The sequence below is a fragment of the Rhipicephalus sanguineus genome, chromosome 4 (assembly GCF_013339695.2).
Source record: "Rhipicephalus sanguineus isolate Rsan-2018 chromosome 4, BIME_Rsan_1.4, whole genome shotgun sequence".
In the NCBI taxonomy this organism is placed as follows: domain Eukaryota; kingdom Metazoa; phylum Arthropoda; class Arachnida; order Ixodida; family Ixodidae; genus Rhipicephalus; species Rhipicephalus sanguineus.
This window is the reverse complement of record NC_051179.1, coordinates 31,154,143-31,172,994: the sequence shown is the minus strand read 5'-3', so window position 1 is coordinate 31,172,994 and position 18,852 is coordinate 31,154,143.

Sequence of the window (18,852 nt, the reverse complement as noted above, 5' to 3'; positions counted from 1 at the left end):
ATTGTTAATCACATAACTGATATGATTATTCCATGTTAAATTGTTATCTATGTGAACACCTAGATATTTGTAAGTATTGACAGACGACAATTGAAAATTATAAATTGAATAAACAGGGCTAGTGCAGTCAGTATACTTCCTCGAGAGATCCTCATTATTTTACATTTGTTAATATTCAGTTTCATTGACCAGAGTGAGCACCAAAATGTAATGTTGTCAAGATCAGATTGAAGTAGTGATGAATCATGAGAGTTAGTTATTATGCGATAGATGACACAATCGTCGGCAAATAGTCTGATTGTTGATGTAATGCTGGATGGAAGGTCATTAATATAGATTAGAAAGAGTAAGGGTCCAAGGACAGAACCTTGCGGCACACCAGATGTTACTGAACAATTGCGTGAGTCATGATCGTTAGCTGTTACATGTTGGGTTCTGTTAGATAAGAAGCATTCAATCCATCGTAATATGTTTGAGTCAATATTTAGCATGCTTAGTTTTAGTAGGAGTAAAAGGTGACCAACGGTGTCAAAAGCTTTTTGAAAATCAAGGAAAATGCAATCGATAATGGAGCCAGTGTCAGATGCCGTCGTTGGTGAAGAGAAGTAGTTGGGTTTCACATGAGTAGTGTCCTAAAACCATGCTGACTGTTATGAAAGATAATAATAAAAATCACATGGTCTCTCACGCATTTGCTTACGACAACAGGAAGACGAAATACACCTTTTCTTCCCATTCGATTGTATTGCATACCATAACGTCATCATGTGACGTGACGCCATAGTGACGCCATGATGACGTCACAAATATTGACGACCTGTGACGTCACGATGACGTCATATGGCGACGTAATCATATGATGAAAATATTTTGCATCACTCGTGTTAACACTGATGCCGACAGTCGCTTTTTGCGTTTGGTGAGACATCTAAGACTTTCGCTTAATAAACCATCGCAAAGGCGATACGAGGACAGAGGCAGAAAATGCCAGGAGGCGAACGCGGGATCCTCCCGTCTAGCGTGGATCTTGACTGACAGCCGTGGTTTAATAATGCAGCTTCAGAGCTATATATAAAGAGGCAGCTGAAGGAAAAAGCGCGCTTATGTCGACATCGAGGTCTCGTCTGCGCCGCTGTAAGATGCTGGCCGGCAGCCTGACTTCCGAGACGAGCTCGACGCGAAGTTCGGACGGATGACGTCTGTGTCTACTCTCTGTCACGGGTGTCCGGAAATGAAACCCTGGGCACGGTATTTTTCTTCGCTTTTGTGTTGTCTCTAGAAAGAGACGAGATCGGTGGGAGGCTATATATATACGATGTAGCTATATAGTCTCTTGCCAAAACGTTCACGAAAAAAACAACAAAAGAAAGGGCATGTATTTGGCCGGTTCGGCGAACTTCCGCCTGTGCTCCTAGACGGCCTAAAGCAACAGGATGAACGTATGAAATATGCCGTGGTGTTCTTGAGGTGACAATCGGCGCGAATTGAAGAGAGAGGACGTAGATAGTCACCGGCTGCGTTAGAAGAAAAGTAATTGATCGAGTTTTACGTCCCGAAACCACGATATGATTATGAGAGACGCCGTAGTGGAGGCCTCGGGAAATTTCGACCCCGGGGGGTTCTTTAACGTGTACCTAAATCTATGCGCACGGGCCTCAAGCATTTTGCATCCATCGAAATACGGCCGCCACGGCGGGGATTCGACCCCGCTATCTTCAGGTTAGCACTCATACACCGTAACCACTACACCACCGCGGCGGGTAGCAGAAAAGTGACACACGGAATAGTTGACTTAAGTGAATTTTTTTTCTTTGGCATTAAAAAAAAAGAGTCTTCGTTAAGAGGAGTTTCGCAACCGTATTCATGCAAATCCGTGCGGTGGCGTGTTCGGCATCAATGAGGAAGCTGATCTTTGCAGCACTTGCAAAAGTTTCGTTTTAAAGCCTGGTTATCAATGACTATAAAATTTAGGCAACCGCATGCCCTGCATACATTTCACACGAAATGGGAACACACTCAGTTGGCGCCTGGGCCAGAATTCACAGAAACGTTGTACGTTAAAACGTTCGTGAGATTTCAGCCAATCCAGGTGCTGGACGTATCACTAGCGAAAACAGCTGAACAATTCCACTGAACGCTCACGAACGAGAAGGCTCGCCATTTGGGCTACTGACTTGTTTGCACTGCTGTTTCTCACTCCCCTTCTCTCTCTCTATCTCTCGGTCTCTGCATGTATTCTATATTTTCAATGCAGGGTAGCCAACCTGCGACAAGTTTGGTTCACCACCCTGGCTGTTCTCTCTGCTTTACGAGGTTTATTTATTCTTTTTTTGTTTTGCCAGTCATTTGTCATTTTTATTTCGGTGTCTTAGCTATGACCGGAGTGATGTTGCCACAGCCACGGTTAATTTTGCATCCTAGTATCCAGCTGCGGCGTCTATGTTAAACAGAAAAAAATATTGTCCATTGTCAATGTCGTCCATTCCGTGTCATTAAGCAGTCAATGTTACTGCCGTTGTAACGCCAGATGCCGCTAGACGTCGTCGGAGATGCCGATGTAAATGAGGCACGCTTAAAATTGCTCCTTGAAAGATTTTATTTCCTCCTAAATAGCGATTATTGAAACTTTTGGTTATGCTCCTATACTAATTGGCGCTCAATTTCCTTTCTGAAGTTTTACTCGCTTCACAAATTAATGGAAAACGGCGTGCTTCTGTACGTTAGAGCACATACGTTTTGCAAAGAGAAATGAATAGTTCCCAGATAAGCTGTACAAATGATGTTTTCAACTCACGTATCTCGTTACTCTCATCTTCATGTCTGTCGGGCTAACGCTTCGTCACGCACATAAAAAAAAAGAAGGAACACCTATTCGGAATTCTGACGAGGACGCGTGTCAAATGAGTTTATCTTTCCAGCGTAGGTCGTCATCGCTGTCGCTTATACAGCGGTATTGATACTGCTGCCGTCTAAATATAACCCTCTAATATACACCCCTGCATGCAAGGTATGCGATCTATAACGAGGGCCGGGTGTCCGTCGCATTTCAATTAGCTGCGTCTACCACTTTTTCTTACTTACGATGACTTATCGAGAGATGAAACAGCAGCGATGTTGATGATGAAGCGGAATACTTGTTTGGTTTTACGACGAGCTTCCCACTCTAATTCGTTACGATGTGTTCGTCTTTTGGCAAAGCTAGCTTCAGCTGCTTTACTAATGAATGAGATCTTCGCGCGGTTTCCACGGCCATTAGATAGATAGATAGATAGATAGATAGATAGATAGATAGATAGATAGATAGATAGATAGATAGATAGATAGATAGATAGATAGATAGATAGATAGATAGATAGATAGATAGATAGATAGATAGATAGATAGATAGATAGATAGATAGAAGTGAATTAAATGTTTCCACAGCCGGTATTGCATGCTTGTGGAACATCAAAAATTGCATTTTAAAGTCAAGACAACAGGAAAAATAGTGTATTGACGAAATAGTTTATTAAATATCAAACTAGTTCCCGATATTTTTTCCGATATACCACAGTATTTGCATGCGATAACCCTCTAATAAAATGCATGGAATTTTGATCATCCGGGTTCCCTTTAAGTACCCGCCAAATGCACATCGAAAGTCGTTCACAGCCACATGCACTCCTGCGCAGAAAATTTGCGTACCCGAGAGTCTCGGTGGTACTCGAACCATTCAAGCATACTTAAAGCGGCCTGAGTAATCGAATTGGCCTGGGTGTCCCGTTAATGTAGTGGACGCTAGCAGTATCTGACGTGGGCCGCGGTAGCTACGCAATCAGTATGCAACGAGGCATGCCACTTTAGGCGAGTGGAATTTCGCGTGGTCGTGGCTTCGTAATATGCAAGCTGGCATTCACCCTATGTCGTTTTGATATAGTATGGCAACATTTCATTTAATGCCCAGTGCTGAGCAAGATCTGGTTTTTGTTTGTTTGTTTGTTTGTGCTTGCGAGAAGCGTCCTGAGCAGTTGAAATCCCTTATAAATTTATCGCACCCGAAATGGCGATTATGTTATTTCTTACTTTTAATTCATTGCTTTCTCTTGTAACGAACTTTCAAGTAGCGTTTTCTGGTAATCAGTTTTATTGAAATTTTCATAGAATCTGGAAACACGAAAATGCTTTTTGTTCGCAAGCAAGCACGCGTAGAATAGAGTGAAGCTTGTCGTAATTAAGGGTAATGCAAGTTTGATATCAACAAACACCGAAATATATGTGGTATAGTGGCCTGCCGGCTCTATATCATCAAAGCTCGATGTTTCATGTTGTTGGTGCTGTTATCTACCGGTGTACCGGACATGAATTTGCTTTAAAAAACAGCAAGTGCACGTTTTTATAAATCAGATGATGGGCATTGTCCCAACAGCATCTTTAGCCTCGCATTGGTCTCCTCTCAATTCTCAAGAGTTTAATAATAATCTGGTCTTTTGTTGGAAGTATTTCTGGCATTCTGATAATGTCTTTTACACCCTCATGAGCGCGCCGCCACATTTGCAGTGAAAACTTCACCGCGGCCAGTACGATATGAAAAGTTTTCTATTATGCGTGTCTTCTTGATAACGAGTCGAAAACGGTCAGTAAGTGCGTCAGATTCTTCGCAAAGCAATATGATCCCAACAGGAATCGCCGAACCAGTAGCTGCTCATGAATATCTCCTGATGAGTGCATTTCGCCGCTCCAAGACAGCGGCCTTGCGAAGCCATGAAGTTGTGGCGAATACCGTCAGACGATGGTCGGGGCGCTAGGCAGTAACAATAACCCCGAAGTTTATAGATGGAATCGGAACGGCGAGATTGGTTGGCGCACGAGAGAGCGTAGATTCGTTTTGTCAGGTGGTGTAATAAAGACAGCATGCCCCCTGCTGCCCTGCTTGAGTACTCCAGGCTGCGAAAAGTAGGGTAAACAGAAAAACCGCTGCGAGTATCTTGCTTTCTTTTTTGAGGGAGTGACAGATGGGATGAATGTTGTTACACGCGCTCCCGTTAGTCAAAGGAATGAAGAGAATGTCACGGACAGAATGCCGGTATGAATACGCTTTCGTGATGACGTGATAAGATGCAGGGCAACGAAAACAATTCAACAGGAAGGTGGGAATTTAGCCGTGTGGAGCGAAACACATATGAATAAAAGAAGTAACTTTACGAATGGCGGATATAGATCGACACACACGAGAAGCAGTAAAAATAGACGTATTTGTTTTGCGATGTTAGAGTGTACTAGAACAGGGGAGTTCTCGGAACGAGCTTCGAAAAAATTGGGGGACCCTTAAGCTTCGCCTTTAAGAGTTGAACGCAATAGCGAAATCCGGCCCCTGGTGCGCACTTCAACCACTAAGTGCATACTTATTAATGTGTATTGGTACACACACACACACACACACACACACACACACACACACACACACACACACACACACACACACACACACAGACACGCGCGCGCGAGAATGGTACATACAGGTTTTTGATCTAAAGCAAGAGTCGCATGGCCTCCAAGATACACGCCGCGCGCTTGCCATCTTGGAGGCGATGAAGAGTCTCCCAATGCCTCACAGATGGTAGCACATTATCTAGCGTTTGCTGTTTGCTTGATCAACGCCTTCTCTGGAAAGGCGGCATTGGCTTGATATGTTTTCCGCTAGATGGACATAGTTGTCCATTTCCTTTCTCGATTTTTCGCTCACGGATGATTTTTCGCTCACAACCAACGGTCCCTACACCGGCGGCGGAATTTCTGCGACACGAGCTCTCTAACGCTATCGCGTTAAAAGTGAAGCCCAGACAGGGTCAATCCGCTTGTGGCGCTGCGATTGGTACTCTGCACTGTGTCATCGTTTAAGAGTTGCGCGTGGCTCCGCCGAAGTGGTGCAGGGGCAGAATTCCCGTTTCCCACTCAAAAGGCCTGGGTTCGAATCGCAGCTGTAGGTAGTGGGTTATTATTATTGTTACCTTTTATGGTTGTATTGGTTTTCCTTTGTTTGTTAAAACTAGCTTCAGCTTCTACGTGTTGCTTCAAAAAATAACGCAAAATGTGAAGTAAAATAGAGAAAAAATTTGCCAGTGAGCGTAGTTATTTGCAGCGCCACCGCTCGGGATTCAACAAAAACGTAAAATATGGCCTCCGAGATTTTCGCGAGTACGAGACTTGAAACGAGATTTCACATTTTACGTTACCTTTTGTAGCAATGCGTAGCAACGGAAGCTAGTTTTAAGAAACAAAGGAAAATCAATACAGCTATAAAATGGGACGCTAAGAATAAAAACCCACCATCTATAGCTACAATTCGAACACGGGCCTTTTGAGCGGGAAGCGGGCATTCTACCCCTGTACCACTTTGGCGGAGCCGCGCGCAACTCTTAAACGACGACACATTGCAGGCTACCGATCGCAGCGCCACAAGCGGATTGACCCTGTTTGGGCTTCACTTTCTGTACAATGGTGCTGCGGCCGTTCCGAGCACTCCCATGTTCTAGTACACTCTAGCCATGATGTGCTGCACTATTACCGCGCCCCGATAACTATATAGATGCCAATCGTAGTGACAAATGTATGGGCGGGACACCGCTCTTAGAAGGAAAAGAATTGCAACTGAAGCTTCACTTTATCTAAGCCGTGTGTGGAATATGAGAAGCAAACCTGAGATTACGATGTTTGGTTGAGATAAAAGGAAAAAAAATGTTGATTTTCCTGCGCGACGCTATGCATATAGAAATAAATAATCTTGCAGCAACTGATTGATTCAGCGATGAGAATGAAAAAAAAAAAACCTTAACTAATTGGTGCAAGAAAATAAGCACTTGATGAAAACACGATCATGGTGAAAAATTGAAGCAAAATCTTCGTTTAGAGAAATTTTCATACAGTGCGCAAACACTACTTCAAATTCCATTATTTAACTACGGCAACACTATACCAGCAATAGCCAACAGTTTCCGACATAAGCCATCACTTATCAAAAATTAGCCAACATTATAGCCAATGTTAGTCAACATTTACCTAACAGGAGCCTGCATTAGCTATTGAATCAACATTAACTAATGCTAGTCCACATCGTATAGTTACTTGCTGACACCAGTGTATGACATATTTACTCATTACGGCGAATGTTTATATCACTTTCGTTCTGCGCCGGCTGTTTTTGTTGCGCTGTCACGCTGTCATATCTCAAGTATTCACGCACCCGCACAATGTTTTCTCTGCCCAACGCATCGCATATTTACCGTAACTCCACCAGATTCACCGTCTTCTCGACACCTTCTGACACGTACAAACATTCAACTTTCCTGTCGCACAACTACAGGAGACGTAGCCTGTCCCAGTGCAAAAGCTGCGCCCGACTCTAAGTATACACATTACTGGTACTTCGTACAAACCGCATTACCGGATCTAGTTAAGTCTAGTTAGCGCGTTGAGTGAGCGTCCAGGTCCTCCCAGTACTCTCACAAGTGCTGGGGGGACCCCGAGTTTTTGTGTCTTGTAGAGTACCTCTTTTTCGTGCTGCCAGCCCGAAAACACTCTTTGCTTACTCGCTCGAACATTGCAGCGTGTAGAATAACAGTCGTATATGTGAAGCACAGATAAAGACTAATTGCGCGTGTCAGCGTACCGAGAATACCGGAAACGGTAAAAGATATCTGACAAGCGATAAATAGATTGAGGCGACGTTCGGACGTGCCATCCAGCTTTCAGAATAATAATAACTTCTGGGGTTGAACATCCCAAACCAACAATATGATTACGAAGGACGCCGTATAGTGGAGGACTCCGGAAATTTCGACCACCTGCAGTTCTTACGCGCACGTAAATCTAAATACACGGGGCTCAAACATTTTCGCCTCCATCGAAAATGCAGCCGCCGTGGCCGGGATTCGATCCCGCGACCTTCGGGTCAGCAATCGAGCGCCGCAACCACTAGACCACCGTGGCGGGGCAGCTTTAAGGATAAGGCTAACCAGGATCGAAGTGACGGATACGTGGTCGTAGCTAAGAAAAGTAGAGAGGTCAAAGAGATAAAAAAAACACCGCCAGAAAAAAAGACTGCAGGGAAGGCATAACTTCTAAGACTCGCACAGCGCTATGTGCGCCTTCTGTATGTCCTGCCGTTTCTTGCGCTGTTACTTGAAGTGTGTAGTACAACCCACAGTCCTAACTATCCGCACTTTTGGAACTTCTAAGTTTCCTTCTGCTATCTGCGTGTCAGTAAGGTGACAAGAAGTGAAGCAGCGGCGTCTTAACGGCGTAAAAGAGAAGAGGAAAAAGAGGCGAGGTGTCGGGTTGTGAGGCCGTAACCATAACCTAGATATGACGAGGAATGACGAGATAGGACGTCGTCTGCGATACGACATTCATTTCAGCGCCCACGATGAATAAGAACACCGTAACGCTATATTTACGAGCTCGAGTGCTCGCTGGAGGAACGAATCATCGAGAGACATTGTGCCGTATTTTTCGTGATTTCGGGTAACGTGGATGTGTCACTATGCGAAGTTCTAAAACCTAGTGGACTGAAGAAGACAGCGCCGGTTCTTTCGACAGGCGCCTTGGTGGGCTGGCTAACAAAAAAAAAAAAAAAGTCGGAAAAAGAGAAGAATTTTTTTTTGCAGATTTGACTCAAGGAGACTACGTATTACGGTGTGAACGTGGAATTGCAAAATATAGCAGCACGAAGGACGGGACTAAAGACACAAAAACCACAGGACAAGTGCAGTGGTTTTCCGTCCCTTTCTTCGTGCTGTTGCATTTTGCAATGTCGCACCAACTTGCCCAGACAAAGTCTCTGAACGTGGAACTTTTATACGTTTTTCTTAATTCCTTATGCCATCAAATTCTCCACAGCAATTCGAGAAGAGGAGGTTCGGAAGTTCATCAACCATTTAGATACTTAATTAGTATAGATATCCTCGGACGTTGTTTCACCGAGTCACGCAAATAAACGTCACTTAAATGCCGCACAACTAAGCCCCACCAAGCGTCCTCGCTTTCAAGACCCTCCCTCCGTTCTAAATTACATTTTTACGATTTTACAGTTTCAACTCCATGTGTGTGTTGTCCTCGCTCTTCTAAGCTTTGTAGAGTAAAGTACTGTCGTCCCAATTCTCGCCTTGTCATTGTTTGCCAGGCTCGCTGCGGCACAAAGCCAGAGTGCGGCCTAGCTTGCAAGACGGGAGGCCGTTACACCCTGTACGCTACGCTACACAGACTGATTAACGGTGGCAACGTCGTTAGAAAAACGGAGAGTGCATTCCTTTGTTGATTCGTCGTTGTTTTCGTTCGCGAACGGGATTCGGAAGTTTGTTTCTTTTACGAAGACAGGTCTAGTGCAGTTTCAGAAAGACGTGTATGTGTGACCTGATACGCAAATGAGAAAACGAGAGAATTCAAACGTAAGGCTGCCTGACATTTGGTGACCTCGTGTTTGGAAAGGTTTCTGTGGCTGGAATGCAAATCAATGCAAGGACCAATGCACTTAGAGCATTCTTGACGCTTGTACTGTTTTTTCTACTGCATAAAGTTTTCTTGTGAGGCTGCTTATTCGTGGGAAAGATTTCAAGTATAAACTAATACAGATCAATTACTACGAATAACTACGCACAATAACAAGGGACAGGGAAGACACACGCACAAGCGCAGACTAACAACTGGAAGTTTATTGAAGGAAACATTTCAATAAACTTCCAGTTGCTAGTCTACGCTTGGGCGTGGGCCTTCCCTGTCCCTGTTTATTTTGCGCAGTTTTTCGTAGTAATGGAGTACCAACTCGCCCAGCGCTCAGCCTTTTTAAAGTATAGTACAGATCAAGTGCCTTTTTTTCTGACGTACTGAACTGCAAGCAGCACACAAGCCTGATTTGCTCTCTAGCAGAACCAGACTTACACTGATCATGAAATAATAAGAACAAAGAAGTACATTACCTTAACGTAGTGCTACCCGCCATAGTGCTCTAGTGGTTATGGCGCTCGACTGCTGACCCGTAGGTCGCGCGATAACGCCGTGGAGGCCGCATTTAGACAGAAGCGAAATGCTAGAGGCCCGTGTAATTAGATTTAGGTGCACGTTAAAGAACACCGGATGGTCAATATTTCCGCAACCCTTCATTACGCCGTCTCTCATAATCATATCGGGGTTTTGGGACGTTAAACCTCAACAATAACTATTATTATTAGGAGTGTCTAACGGGCTGCATTTATTTTGTTAACACCCTGAACCTAACTTCACCTATTGCTGAAGTTAGGGGTCCATAATACCATGGAGGAGCTAGCAGAAGCACAAAGGATGGCCCAAATTATCAGATTATCTGGAACTAAAACAGGAAGGGACCTGCTACTTGCCGCAGGCCTGCAACCCGGCATTAACAAAGGCGAGGCTATTCAACTAGACAGTCAAGTCAGGGAATCCTTCATTGTTGACCCATTCCCAAGAAACGTCCATCCACAATTCAATAAGGGTCGAAGGCTTGCGAGGGCCAAAGCACTCCTGAAGAACCCAGTAGGTACAGAAGCCTTCGTAGACGCAGCCCGTCACGAAAACGCTTGCAGATTTTCGGTCGCTATAGTCGTCCACGAAGGAGACCTTCTCTCGTCAGCCTCATCAATGGCAGAAGTAGCTGAACAAGTAGCTGTGGCTATGGCACTACTGGATCCGAAACGCACCACCGTTTACACTGACTCACGAGCTGCCGTCAGGGCTTTTCAATCGGGTCTAATCTCAAGAGAGGCCGCGAGGGTCCTTAACGGCAGGCCCTTGCAGGACGTAATTCACCACATTGTCTGGTTCCCGGCTCACATGGGTCCGGACGTAATACCGGGCCAACCGAACCCCAACGAGATCGCTCATAATCGTGCGCGAGGATTCGTATGCCGCGGCGATGTGGGGCCCTCTAATGGTTCGCAACAGCTCGAGTTCGGCGATCCACTAGTCACCTTTCACGAGATTACCTCGCACTACAGGGGGATTAGACGGGTGTTTTCATCCCCTCACCACAAACTCGGTAGAGCACAATCTGTCACACTGAGAATGCTCCAAACGGATTCGTATCCTTCAAGGAGCTTCATGAGTAGGATACATGCGGAGATAGATTCAACATGCCCAGACTGCGGTGACGTTAGCTCGTTGAAACACATGCTTTGGCGATGCCCTGCGTTGCAGGACTACAGTCAAGAAGCCTGGTGGACCGCTGCTATTAACGACCCCAGCTACGACGTCCAGCTCATGGCTGTCCGGAAGGCCCGTGAGAGGGCGGAGAGGCTCGGCCTCCCCGTCCCGACATGGGACTAGCCATGAGTTGGATGTGTAAACATGTCACGCTCTTCCCACCGGACCAAATAAATGTCTTTTCTCTCTCTCTCACCTATTGCTATCGTTATTTTGATTAAAGTAGGCGCCGAACCACCAGCAGAAGAAAGAATGGACAGAAAGAACAGACTCCCATTGTGTTTCTTGTGTGTCTTATTTCTTTTGGTGGTGGTTCAGCGTCTAGTTTATTCAAATGAATGTACCAACTAGCCCAGTAAAGAGTTCATCTATGCTGTGGTTACGTCTGGACGTAACGCTAGGCACTTTTTTTTTACTACCGCGAGAGACAACGGGCCAAAAACTAGTCGCATACTAAAATGTGTACATATTGACAATAGCGTGATAGGGCAGAATAATGTTAAATGCATGATGCATCTTGATACTGAGCACGCAATCTACAAAGACGGTCGCGATTGTGGTGCATGCTTATATATACGGCGGAGTGGTGTTTCGAATGCGGAACTTGCAATCCCGTGCCTACGTAATGTTTTCTGCATAAGGGATCAATTGACAGTCAGTGCGTGCACTTCCATTACCATGTGAATTTTCTACGCGCGTTCATTTGTTGGCCCCGTGTTAGCGAAATTAAACCATCAGATGCGACACGAGCTCACAGTAGCCTCAGCATTTGGCGCACTGCGAACAGTGACACGCGCGATGGTTCCCATTTCGCTTGGATGATTTAGGAAATATTCAAAGCCCGTGCCGGGACGTGCGCCAGTGACGAAATAATGGCAAGCCAAATGGCAAACAACGGAGTCATCGAGAAACTCTGTCGGAAAAGACACGCAACTCGCTGCTTATTTAAACATGCCCGGTGAATTACGGAGGAGAACCATAATACAGAACGCTGAAACTCATTTCGCCTGCTTTTCGCTTCGCGGAGAGATGAGAGGAAGCGGACGTATTTGCACGAGTTTTAAATGAAATAGCAAGAATAAATAAAGTAACGAAGTTGGAGCCTGGAATCCGCGCTCCAGGGTATTACTGAGCAGTGGCGATTACTGCAGTTGTCAACCGGCCACGGTGATTTAAACCATGGTTATGGTGCTCGATTGCTGACCCGAAGGTCGCGGGATCGATTCCCTGCCGCGGCGGCCGCATTTTCGATGGAGGAAAAAATGAAATGAGAGAAAAATTTCTAGGATTGGAGGGGATTTGAACCCGAGCCCTCTGCGTGACAGTCGAGTATTCTACTACAGAGCCACGCTGGCGCTTGAAACTACTTTGCAAAAATACCCTATGCCGGCGTCATGTCGGGCAAGGAATCGTGTTAACACATGTAATATAGCGTCATGTATAGAAGAGTAAAATAACAACCAGGCGTCACACAATGAGAATTGCACAACGAGTGGGTCGTTGAATGATATCCAACTCATTACAAATGGCTCAAGCGTAATTCTTCATCGTAATCAGCCACATCACAAAGTGCACCCCATATATTAACCGCCGGTTTCATGGCTGATTCCCCGAAGCAAAAGCAAGCAAGCAAGCAAGCAAGCAAGCAAGCAAGCAAGCAAGCAAGCAAAAGTGCACGTAACGCGTTACAGATGTGTAGCGGGTACCATGGTTCTCCGCAGAATGACGAAAAATGGCATAGTGGGTGCTTCCCTACTTCATGAAAATTACGATGATTTATGGCGTAGTCGGGAGAAGATGAAGAAGCAAGAGAACGCCTGCCGACTGGTCTGACGCGGCAACCTATCTGCTTCAGTGCCGGTGGATTGGCTGAGTCTTGGGTGAATTTTGCCGGTGATAGTTCAGTCACGACACATATTATTTGTTTAGGCAACGGAATCCGTGCTAATGTCTAATTCGTCTCCTGGCCAAGGGCACAGCCCTTGGTCAGCCTCTTTGCCTAATGATGATTTGCCGTTGGAGTATTTCTTCCGCAGTGGTGTTAGCAGCATCCCTGTCGCGCTGGTGCCTTCGAGTGGCGGCTTTATCAGGCTCAACAACCCGAAAGCTGTCCAGGCGGAGCTTCAAGTCATGACACCACACTTCCAATCGATAAGCGACGTACGTCAGTTTGGAAGAGGTGGCGTGGTCTGTAGGTCGTCAGATCGTTCATGCGTTGCAGATCTGCTAAAGTGCCAGACATTCGCATCGGTTCCGGTGAGTGCGTTTATCCCGCCTCATTTAGCATGCACCAAGGGTATCGTTCGCGGAGTAGACTCTCGACTAACACCAACTGAGACTCTGGAGAAGCTGTCTGATGCTGGGGTCATAGCGGTATACCGGTGTAACCGCACAGTGAATGGTGAGAAAGTTCCCACTGAATCGGTTATTGCTACCTTTGCCGGCACCTCTTGCCCATCAGAGTTGAAAATATGGCCACTTATTTTCAGAGTAGAACGTCTTGCTTCTCGTCCTCTTCAGTGTCGCAACTGTTGGCGGTTTGGCCACAGTGTTGGTGGTTGCAAATCAAATTCACGCTGCCGTGTCTGTGGTGACAATCATCCGTCTAATGAATGCACTGCCGAGATAGAAAAGTGCTGTCTTTGTGGAGGAAACCATCCCGCGGATTATTCAAACTGTACGGCAAGAGCAAATGAAGTTCAGCTGCTCGAAATAATGGACAGACGCCGTTGTTCGCGGCGAGAAGCTATAGCAGTTGTTAAGGATAGGGCCTTTGGATATGCTGGAGTTACTGCGAGGCAAGACCCTTTAAATGAGACAAAACTTTTGAACATCATTGAGGCAGCAGTAGAAAAAGCAATGTCGAAGGCGATGGATCACATAATCACGACTGTAACTGAGTGTGTCTCGCAAGTGTTCTGCTCTCAAGTGACACAGCTACTTTCAACAGCTGCAGTACCGATGACCAAACCGACATCTTGTGCAGCAGCAGCAGTAGCAGCAGAGACGTCTAATTCAGCCCCACAGCGGAAACCCCGAGCAGATAAAACGGCTATTCAATCCGAGCCCTCCACCTCAATTGAAGTAGAGTCACAGGATGAGATGGACATTAGCCATGACAGCAGGCGTCATAAGCGAACTGGATCTCCAGTAAATTCTCCTTGCCCAAGTTCAAAGCCCAAGAAAGGAAATGCTAATTCCAATCCAGTTATTAAAGAAAGTATCTTGGAAACGGTTGTTGCTGAAGTAATTCGTTCATCAACATAGATACCTTGAAAGTTCTACAGTGGAATTGTCGTTCTTTGTTTTCTGCTTCAGCGGATTTACTTTGCTTAGTTAACCAATTAAATCCCGACATAATAACATTGCAAGAAACCTGGCTTACCTCCCAATAAAAATTATAATATTAAAAATTTTCGAACATTTCGTTTAGATCGCCCTTCACTAGGTGGTGGTGTAATGATACTGATATCGAAGAAATTTTGCCACACAGCGAGCATAGCTTTTCAATTAATGTCCTCGGAGTGTGAAATTTTGGCAATAGACCTCAGCATGCCAGGATACCGACCTTTTTCCATTATAAACGCTTATTTTCCCACGGGCGTGCATAATACACAACAATTAGATAGTGTTCTAGCCAACTGCAAGACTGAATTAATCCTTACTGGTGACTTCAACTCCCATCATGTTTCATGGGGATTTCGAACAGACTCTGCTGGTACTCTTCTGTGGGACTGGATCATACATAAAAATCTTGCCTGCGTAAATATGAGGCAGCCTACATTTCTTCGTGGCCGATCACGGTCAGTGTTAGATCTGACATTCTGTAGCTCAAGTGTTCCGCTGAAGTCTTGGAGAACAATTGATTTCGCTTCAAATAGTGACCATCTTCCTGTGTACTTTGAAATTGCATGTCCAGTGAAGTCAATTGAAAGAAAAGAGAAAACGTTGGTTAATTATAAAAAGTTTAAAGACTGCTTGCGTTCTAACATTAAGGCAGTCTCCAATGGTAGAAATGAGGAACTCGGTAAGAACGTTTGCTCAGTGTTAGAAATCTCGAAAAACACATCGGAATTTGTTATAGCTTCGGCCTCAACCAAGAATACTTCAACTAGCCGATGGTGGAATACGGAGTGCACACGGGACTACAGAAGAAGAAAAGCTGCATGGAAAAGTCTTATACACAATCAGAGTCCACGAAATTGGAAAGATTATCAATTCATTGCGGCCACATTTAAACGTACTGTCTCACGCGCGAAAGAGGAATATGATAAAAATCACTTCGAGTATTTGTCTAAATCGAAAAACAAACGGGCATTGTTTAATTTCCTTCGTTGTAGGAAGAGAATTCCAATACCAGGGAATTTTGATTCAATAGTTTATACCTCGCAAGAATTACAAGATTCATTAAATCTATTGGCTCAGGGACTCGAAAAGAGGTTCACAACACGCCTTCCTAATTATGTTTATACACCAGCGGTTTCGGATTACTTAGAAGTATCGACTTCCGAATTAGATCAGGCCATGTTAAAATTGCCAAATGCAGCACCAGGCCCTGACGGAATTACAAACACAATGTTAAAGATAATATACCAGGAGTACCCGAATGACCTTTTAGGTCTTATAAACTACTCCATTAGGAAGGCATGGATACCTTATGATTGGAAGATTGCCAAAATTATACCGTTGCTTAAAAAACAAGGGGCAGGATATAATCTCGACAACATAAGACCGATTGCATTAACATCTAATGTAGTGAAACTTATCGAAAGGGTCCTCCATGGTCATATAACAAAATTTATTAATGAAAAACAATTGTTGAGCCCGTGTCAAATTGGCTTTAGATCTGGATATTCAATATGGCACGCACATATAGACCTTGAAAGTCGACTTCACATTGCCCGGCACAAAAAGCAGCACGCGGCTCTAGTTACTTTGGACATATGTAAAGCATACGATAGTGTTGAGCATTCCGTTTTAATTAATCAGTTGCGGTGTCACGGTTTCCCTACTTATATTGTAGCATGGGTGACGGAATTCTTAAGCGGAAGAGAGTTTTATTGTTTCCAAGATGGCTTTTCGTCCGGCAAACACAAGCAAACGCGAGGTGTGCCTCAGGGGTCAGTTCTTTCACCAGTATTATTTAACATCTTGATGTGTACTATCCCCATTCGACCAGGGGTGCAAACCTATGTTTATGCTGACGACATTGCGTTTTTTGCTATGGCCAATGACATACATTGTCTTTACAATATCTTGCAGGCATACTTGAGTCAACTTGAAAATTGGCTGGATGGTTTACACTTGAGTCTGAATTCTAAAAAGTGTGCTATTCTTGTTTTCCCTGTTAATGACCATGTGAACATATCTCTTAATTACAAGCTACAGGATATTCCACAAGTGGATTCATTAAAATACCTTGGAGTTATATATAACGAACATCTAAATTGGCGCCCTCATATTGATTATGTCGCGACAAAAGGAGCACGTGCAATGGGGCTTTTGCGCAGGTTGAGCAGCCGTAGATCTGGCATGAGAAGGAACGCACTCTTGTTGGTATACAAAATGTACATCCGGCCGGTTTTAGAATTCGGCTGTGTTCTTTTTTCCGGTGCGCCAGCATACAAGCTTCGGCCACTAGTTCTATTAGAGCGAGAGGCTTTGCGGCTGTGCTTAGGCCTTCCAAAATACGTTGCAAATGCTGTTTTATACCTGGAAGCGCGAACGCCTCCCCTTTTATGCCGTTTTAACCTTCTGACGGTACAAACTTTCTTAAGGTTGTACGATTCCCCTTCTAACCATTCTCAAATAGTTTTCATCTCCGATCCCGACTTATTTTTCTCCGAGCATTGGCCAAGATTCCGCAAACCGCAAATTATATTTGTTCAAACGCTACTTGATTCACTAAATGTGCAAATTCGTGATGTGCTTCCTATGATTATGCAACATAACTCTCCAGTAATTGTCTACCATGATATTTTTCCGAACCACGCAAAATTATTACCTTATGGTATTTTAAACGGGCTGTTACAAGAGCACCTAAGTACTCTACCAACGAATGTTGTTATTGCAACGGACGCATCGCAATCACAGGAAAGAGCTGGCATAGGAATATTTTGTCCTCAACTTGACTGGTCTTTTTCATTACGGTTGCCTGATTTTCTTCCTGTTTTTCTGGCCGAATTTATGGCAATAATATTAGCTTTACGCAAGTTAAGTATTTCAGTTAGAGTAGTTGCAATTGTAACCGACTCTTTATCTGTATGCTCTTCTCTTTCCGCATCTGGTGAAACGCCCATACTAAAGCTTTTTAAGGTACTAGTTCCCGCTCATCTTCAATTTGTTCATTTAATATGGGTTCCAGGACACAAAGGTTTGTTGTTAAATGAAATGGCCGATTCTTTAGCAAAGGCGTCGCTTTTGGCGCCAATTATTCCTATTTTCCCGATAACATCTTACATCACGATGGCAAGATTTCGCTCACTAACGTTTAGAAAAAGTTTCTCAGACTCAGCATTGACTGCTTCTCGAGAGTATAAGCACCTCTCATTTTCCTGGCGCAGCGATTTATCCACGTCAAGAATAATGGAAGTAGTCATCACAAAATTTCGTTGCCGCGTTAGCTCCCTCAATTTTTACTTACACAGAGCAGGTTTAGCGATTTCCCCACTGTGCCTCTTCTGCAATCAGGAGGAAACAATCGATCACTTCTTTTTATCCTGTCGACGGTTCACGACACTGAGGAAAAAAATCATAGAACCACCTCTTCGAAAGCTGGGCCTAGAATTATCTGAGCCGGTTATACTTTCTTTTGGGGCCACCACTCTGGGATACAGCAACAGGGATGTTTTCTTCGCCATTGAGGAATTCATTCGACAGTCTAAAAGAATATCTATCTAAATTCTGCCTGAGTAAATATTTCATTACAGATAATTGAAACATAAATTCATTATATTAGTTAATGATAGCTTCCACGAACGACACTCTTCAAATAATATTAGCAAAATTCACCCTCTACTCGGCCAATCCCCTGCATTGGGTATGAGCCATGCACAGAGGACAACAACAACAACAACAACGACCTTGCATGTGTACTTGTATTAGTTGCCCCGAGAGAGTCTACAACGGGCTCTAGAAAGGCCGCTCTTCCAGCTTTCGCTGTGACTGTGTTGCGTGTCGAATTTGCGTGCGTTATGCGACATGGTGTGCTTATGAAAGCAGGTTTCTTCTGAGGGCGCATGTGAGTGGATGACGTCTGCCTCTTGCGGAAAACGTTCTGCTTGTGTACCATGATGAGAGGGCTAAAGAAAGTAACAGACACTGGTACGTATGCATCAAGAATACTAAAAGGTACGAAATGATCAAACAGAACTATAGTGTACCAATTATTGGACTAAACATACAAGTCTTACCGAAACCATATTGCAAGGCCAATAATTAACCTGTCACTATCATCATCGCTTTTCTCCATTTTCAGACATATCTGGAACGTTGGCCAATTCTTGTTTTTCTGACATTTCTTCGCAAGTAGATATCTCTTTCCTTTTCACGTGTCATTTGTTCCGGTGAGTCAGAGAAAGACGACGAGGGGACTGCAGCGAGTTTTCACTGAAGGGTAACCATTTAGCTGTCTGGTCTAATAGTGCAAGTACATAAGTATTG